Source organism: Haliotis cracherodii, unplaced genomic scaffold (genome assembly GCF_022045235.1).
Source record: "Haliotis cracherodii isolate W230 unplaced genomic scaffold, xgHalCrac1.p SCAF_17, whole genome shotgun sequence".
NCBI lineage: Eukaryota > Metazoa > Mollusca > Gastropoda > Lepetellida > Haliotidae > Haliotis > Haliotis cracherodii.
This window is the reverse complement of record NW_027266272.1, coordinates 25,931,655-25,938,819: the sequence shown is the minus strand read 5'-3', so window position 1 is coordinate 25,938,819 and position 7,165 is coordinate 25,931,655. Positions and strand designations below refer to the sequence as shown.

The following is a 7,165-nucleotide window of genomic DNA, read 5'->3' as shown; positions in this document are numbered from 1 at the left end:
ATCATGAATAGGATACACATGCTTAGATCATGTATAGGCTATACATGCTTCGATCATGTATAGGCCACACATGCTCAGATCACGTACAGGATACACATGCTTAGATCATGTATAGGATACACATGCTTAGATCATGTATAGGCTATACATGCTTAGATCATGTATAGGCTACACATGCTTAGACCATGTATAGTACACATGATTAGATTATGGATAGGCTATAGATGTTTAGATCATGTATAGGCTGCACATGCTTAGATCATGTATAGGCTACACATGCTTAGATCATGTATAGGCTACACATGCTTAGATCATGTATAGGCTACACATGCTTAGATCATGTACAGGCTACACATGCTTAGACCATGTATGGTACACATGATTAGATTATGTATAGGCCATAGATGCTTAGATCATGTATAGATCATATATACACACGCTTAGGTCATGTATAGGACTTAGTAGATGTAGGAGGATCATCTATGTCAAATTAATGAATGTAGGAGAAAAGCCTAAAGCGACGCAGGTCAGAGATATGCTCCAACAGGAAAAAAATGTCAAACCACCTGCAACACACTAGTGAATGAATGGACGTTGTTTTATGTCCAGTCAGCAATATTCCAGCTATATCAAGACACCATGTTGTTTGCTTGTTGTTTTAAGCTGCAGCCAGCAACATCACAGGAAAGTGATGGTAGCCTGTAATATGTGAGTCTGGACCAGACAAACTAGTGGTTGACATCATGAGCACTGACCCACAGTTTCAAGACATGCTATCAAGTCACCAAATGTGAGATCTGATCCACGTAGCTGTCTCTTTATGACCAGCCTGGGGTGCTGGGAACTTTGGAGATGTTTGTTTGTTTGTTTATTAGTTGTTTAACGCTACATCAAAAATATGTGGGGTACATGGTCTCAGTTAAGAGTAGGCCCCATCTATCCAGTTTGACATTAATTATAAAATACAAATGAATCATGTCAAGGGTCATAATTGTTTTCTTTGTTGTTTTACTATCAGCTATACGACCGCTGCCTGTAAAGAATCAAGTCAAACCAGACAAACCAGTGATTGATATTATGAGCAACGATCCATGCCTTTAGTGCACGTTGACACGCCATGAACAAAATCACTGCATCCGACCACCCGATCCACTAATTTGTCTCTTACGACCGGCATTTGTTGGCAAGGACCAATTCTAACCCGGAATCCCCATGGGGTAAGCTTTTACGCATTGGGCACAGGCACCTGTTTTAACCCATCAAGCCAGCAAGCCTTCTATACAGACATTGGGACGTAGATCTACCTGCAAGATGTTGGCATCCTTCTCTTCCTGTAACATCTGGGACTTCTTGTCCTTCAGTTGGATCTCCGACCTCAGACCTTGCTCCCACTTCTGGAGCTCCTTATGCACCCTGCCACACGCATCTTGTCTCTAAACCACACATACTGGTTATATGACAGTGGATCAAAACATGACACAGATAATATACAGGGTAACATCTTTGACTAAAACATATGCCATCCATAACAGTGACAGAAAGGAGATATGATTTTTAATGAAGGCCTCAGACAACTAGAACAACGTTGCATTCATATTACATTATGGTCAGGGCCAGTGAAGATCCGGGGTAGAATAGGTCTTCAGCAACCCATGCTTGCCGTAAAAGGCGACTATGCTTGTCGCAAGAGGCGACTAACGGGATAACGAGTATAGCGTATATCCACCATTGTAGATAGGGGAGCAGGTCAATGTCACCTTCTGCAATGATGTTAAGCCCACAACCCAGAGACGTCTTTGTGAAGCGAATCCAACATAAAGTTGGAGATGCGCAGAGCCTTCGAAAATGTCAAGTTAGACACTATATTCAACACGTTTTAATACCAACGATTGACATGCCGTTCATTTTCGGAGTAAAATATGACAGAGTTGTTACTTGTTGACTTGAATTTATAAATTCCTTGAAAAGTTTATTTTGTCGAATACAAAATACGCAGACCTGTGACCTTAAAATAATTAATATTTATCCGACATCCAACTGCTCCCTTTGACTACCATGCATCTTCACGAGGAAAGGGAGTTAACTGACCATAAAAGTCCAGTTTTCTAGAAACCTGACGTTTATAGTAAGTTACCTCCCTTGAGTCGGAAAGATGACGACCAAGTGGTTCAATGGTGTCTTGAATGTGCTTGTACAGTTATTTGGTAACTATTTATAAGCATAATGCCCTGCCTGTAGCTTGTGATAGAGTAGTTTATGAATACAATTAAGAGTGTATATTTAGAACTACCACTGTTAAATTCATCCAATGTAGATTCATCATAGGCTGACAGAACACAGATCAGCCTACTCAGGAATGCCTACGCGAGATCCTTTATGAAACGTGAATTCTTGACTATAGTGTACAGGACTGTACAACGTTTGTTAGGGGATAAGCAGATGTGTTATTCGATCTACATATACACTTGACTCATACTACTCAAAAGAAGTTAAAGAATACCCATTTTTTCATATGACTAGTCAATCTGTCACAGCCTTCAAGTTGTTGGTGTTCTTAACTTGTTTTGAGTATTATATGAGGAGAATTAGTTTTGGGTATCATGGAATATGCCTATACATAATCCTGCTTTCCCTTTGGGATGACGTAAGATGTAATTTTATTCCACTCTCTTGGTAATAAGTACTAGTATTTCAAGTGGCCTGCGGCTGCTCGCGTGGGATGGAAACAAAGGCTTTCCTTTCACACGGATGTAAAATTCCACCTACCTATGTTGTTGTGTATATACAGTGTTCAGTGGGGTCAGTTATATTTTCGAATGATACAGAAATGCGACAAATGAAACTGTCGAGACAATTGTACATTTCATTCCATAACTATTATGGTTATTACAAATCATATTTTTACATACATACATATTTGGAAATTTAGACAATAAATTAAATAATATCAGAGCAGTGTTCGAGTTTGTTTTCGCCAACGTGTCATGGCGTATGCAGCCGGGAACAACGACCGTCGGGACAAGAGACTGAAAGACAGGTGGGCCTCAGTAACCCAAGTTGTTTATATTCTAAAAGGCACAGTTTCACCAAAGTGGTACACATGTTTTGTTTGTTTGTTTGTTTGTTTGCTTGTTTGTTTGTTGCAATGTTTGTTTGTTTGTACCGCACTCTGCAATATTCCAGCTATATAACAGCGGTCTGTAAATAATCGAGTCTGGACCAGACAATCCAGTGATTGACATTATGAGCATCGATCCACGCATTCGGGAGTAACGTCGGGAGTAACGTCGGAAGGTAACGTCGGGTGTAAATTCGGGAGTAATGTCGGGAGTGGGTTTCAAATAACTTTAATAGTGAGCTTTTATATTCTCCCATGTTTCGGTTAGAATTGGTCAGAAAGAGGCAATTAACGGGACCGGGTGGTCAATCTCGCTGACTTGGTTGATGAATGTCTTCGTACCTCAGTTGCGTGGGTCGATGCTCATTATGTCAATCACTGGTCTGGTCCATACTCAATCATTTACAGACCACCGTCATATACATGATATAGCTGGAGTATTGCTGAGTGCGTCGTAAAACAACAAACAAACAAAACGTTGGACGGTTCACTCATACATTGTAGTTAAACTCGGTTTCTAAATCTACTCCACTTAACATCCTTTAATTTAAGAATGACATTATGTGATACAGAGATTATTAGCCCAGTGAGTTTCCACATTGTCAATATATACACAGAATAAACAAAACATGCATTCCTAACAATGAAGTTGAAGATAACGAAAACCACTTGGCTAATAATCTCTATATGCAAAGTGTCAGATTTTGTTCAGCGTTCAACAACAAACGAACGTGGATGAGGGGTAAAGTCGGGAGTAAAGTCGGGTGAGTAACGTCGAGAGTAACGTCGGGAGTAAAGTCGAGATTGCTGCCCTTCCTCATCTGCAAAAGGTCGTCGTCCAGCGGAATCTTTCGAATCCTAGAAATAGCAAAAGACTTCATGAAAGGTAATACAAGGGGACTCGGGGAAAGACAGGTACAGTCCATGTCCAAACACGTGACACCCATGAATTCCAATACACCTGGTTGAAATTATAATTATAAATATTGCAGATGTGTCTTATGAATACCCTGTATCGCCTCCGACCAGAGACCGACTCCGTGGTCTAGTTGTAGAGGGCGGAAGGTCCGAGGTTCGATTCCCCGGCCGCCTCATACCAAAAGACGTTAAAAGATGGTACTTCTTGTTACCCTGTCTGGCGCTCGGCATTAAGGGACTAAAACAAGGACTGATCGGCCCCGAGTCAGTATAGTGTGTCTGAGTGGGATATTCATGTTAAACTGCGGCATGGTATCTCAGTGTGCTAGCACTATAAAATCGGCATCTCTCCGGACTAGTACATGCAGCCACACACACCCGCGCGCATGCACGTTGCTATTTCAGTGCAAAATCTTGGAGGCGACGTTGAATCCCATCTCACCTCACCTCACCTCACCTCACCTCACCTCACCACACCTTACCTTACTTCACCTCACCTCACTTCACCTCACCTCACCCCACCTCACCCCACCTCACCTCACCTCACCTCCTCCAGCCAGCTGACCTAAAGGGTCAAGTCAAGTTCACATTAAATTATTAACAACAAAACAATATTCACAGATATGAAAAATTAGAATCATAACATACGTGATGTTTTATCTTAAAATGTATTTTATGAGATGGTTATAAAGTCGAATTTGCGATATCTAGATAACTAAGAAGTTTATTGAACAGGTTTATGCTTTCCCCGAACAGATTTTCAGTGATCCATTCACATCACTGTAACCGCCATTTTGACTTTTACGTCCAATGGAATCTGTTTGGGCCGATAATCGAGACTGGTTATTCTCTGGCGTTGACGTTTTATATTTACTTGAAATACTGATGGCATGTACCATAATGCTACCTTATTAATTTGTCCTTAGGGATTCAATAATATTTTTTTAATACAAACACCTAAAATCCACCGAGGAACACTTTTTTGTTTAATGACACGAATATATGGTACAGATCCAAACGCCGATATAGCGAAGCGTTTTGTGATTTGCTTCGTTCAATAATCGCTGTCACCTGACTACAGATTCCTACCCCAATTGAAGCTTCTAAATCGAAATTCAATGATAACGGTTTTCAGCTAGAACATAATTATTATTAACAACAAAACAATATTTACAGATTAGGGCTTCAACGAGTACTCGAGTACTCGGGGCCGGGTCGGTTTTACTGGGACTCGAGTCCGTTATCAAGGACTCGAGTACTCGATAAGGGGAGATCACTCTGTTTCAATGTTTAATTGTTCATCAATATATTGATTAAAGCTTCAAAAAATATTGTTTGAATAATGTATTCTTTGTAGAAAGTAGATGTACATGAGAACAATTGAGAATGTCACATAAAAATAGACGTAATTATTGTTTTTCCTTCCCGACTTTAAGAAATTAAATGTATCAAGGCGATTATTGCTTCTTTGCTCCGACATCAAATGCCAAGTGTATTCCCTTACACAGATTAATAACTGATTAGCTGATATATATGTGTTATTTCAGTGCTTACAAATCAAGCGACAGGTCGACAGTTTGGTACAGTTTGAAAACGTGACCAACTCATGAATGAATGAACTTAGAGTACTACATTTCAATATTTATCGGCCTTAGTCTTGCAGCCCAGCAGCTGTGTATACATGTATATCGTGATGCACATTATCGATTTTCTTCCTGCGAATTATTGTTCGTGCTTGTTGGCAGGTGTCAAGTATCTGCCCTCAGCCACGTTTACTTCTCAACTTGCTAAAGACTTGCAGGCTGTTCTGAAACGTCTTGCGTGGTGAGTGTGTTAAGTAGTATGTATGTAATAATTTGTTTATATGTTAAATGTCTCTCATAACGCTGAATGGGTGGCCATGTTTTATTTTGTGGTGTTATGTATTTTGTGACCATGGGTGAGACAAAAATAAACAATTTTTCTTCTTCTTCTTCTGTAATCACCTGGTAATGTGTAGAGTAGGGCTGCAACGAATACACTATGAGGCAAATACGATTCATATCACGAATATAGGGTAACGAATACGAATATTAATTCACAATAACAATAACAAGTCAGCAGTTTATGTATTATTTATTTTATTCTGTGAACCAATAAAATCATAATTTATTTTACATGGTTTGTTAATTATTGATAAATTATACATTTATGCAAGGCACTTATCCATGTACTAGTATCTGTTCAAAAGCGACAATGACCAGTGAAAACAATACTATCAAATTAAATATTATTAGAGTGTTGTCATTGAAAGAAATCTATGCATATAATATGTTGTTATGGAGATTTTTAGGTACAGGGTATGTTAATATACATGATAGCATATTCATAAATATTCAATTCTAGTGGCCATGAATAACGAATTCAATTCATGAATGGTTACGGTTCGATTCACCGAATACGCGAGTGAATCGTAACAGCCTTAGTGTAGAGTGTATTTTTGGAATCCGTGGGACGAAGAATAACCAGACAGAAATATACTGAGAGAAACAAATAAGGCAACACATGAAAGTACAAGTGTTCCGTTCCTCTTTGCCAGGTTTCTTCGCAAGTTTTGTGAGTGAGTGAGTGAGTTAAAATGTTAAGTCACATCGGCAATATTTCAGCCATATCGTGACTATCAATAGTTAAATATAATACATATATTGAAACTTATATAAAACACCTGCCAACGAGGGACAGTAAAATAACTAGACTTATCACAGAAATAAATTTAAAACTAGTATGTAATCTTAAAATCAATAGCACTATACATAACATTACATTATAAAAACAGGCTATAGATCGCCAGCAACTGAAGGCAGACCACCATACCGCAGGTTTTGTGTTGCACTGTGGGTGAAAATCAGGGAATGAATAAAGGAACATTGTGTGATGTGTCCATTCCCAACTGTAAACAATATTTTAACCCAGAAAACTGTACTTCAAAGAATTTAGTGTGAAACCACCAAACAAACAACAAGTGGTATACAACAAATGTATTACAAAAATAACTAGGTTAACCAATCAATACAAATTACTGCCTAGCAATTACGATACAATGCCAGTACACAGTAGAGTGGTAGTACAATATTCGGTGGCAGTATATAT

General features: G+C 39.0%; 1 protein-coding gene across 1 annotated transcript in view; it reads left to right on the top strand.

Moving 5' to 3' along the window:
• Window positions 1–5,803: 5,803 nt before the first annotated feature.
• LOC139465013 (uncharacterized) overlaps window positions 5,804–7,165 on the top strand; it is a 58,623-nt gene continuing 57,261 nt past the window's right edge. The window contains exon 1 of the mRNA XM_071246680.1: window positions 5,804–5,860. The gene's annotated coding sequence lies outside the window, so the exon portion shown is untranslated. The remainder of the gene's footprint in view (window positions 5,861–7,165) is intronic.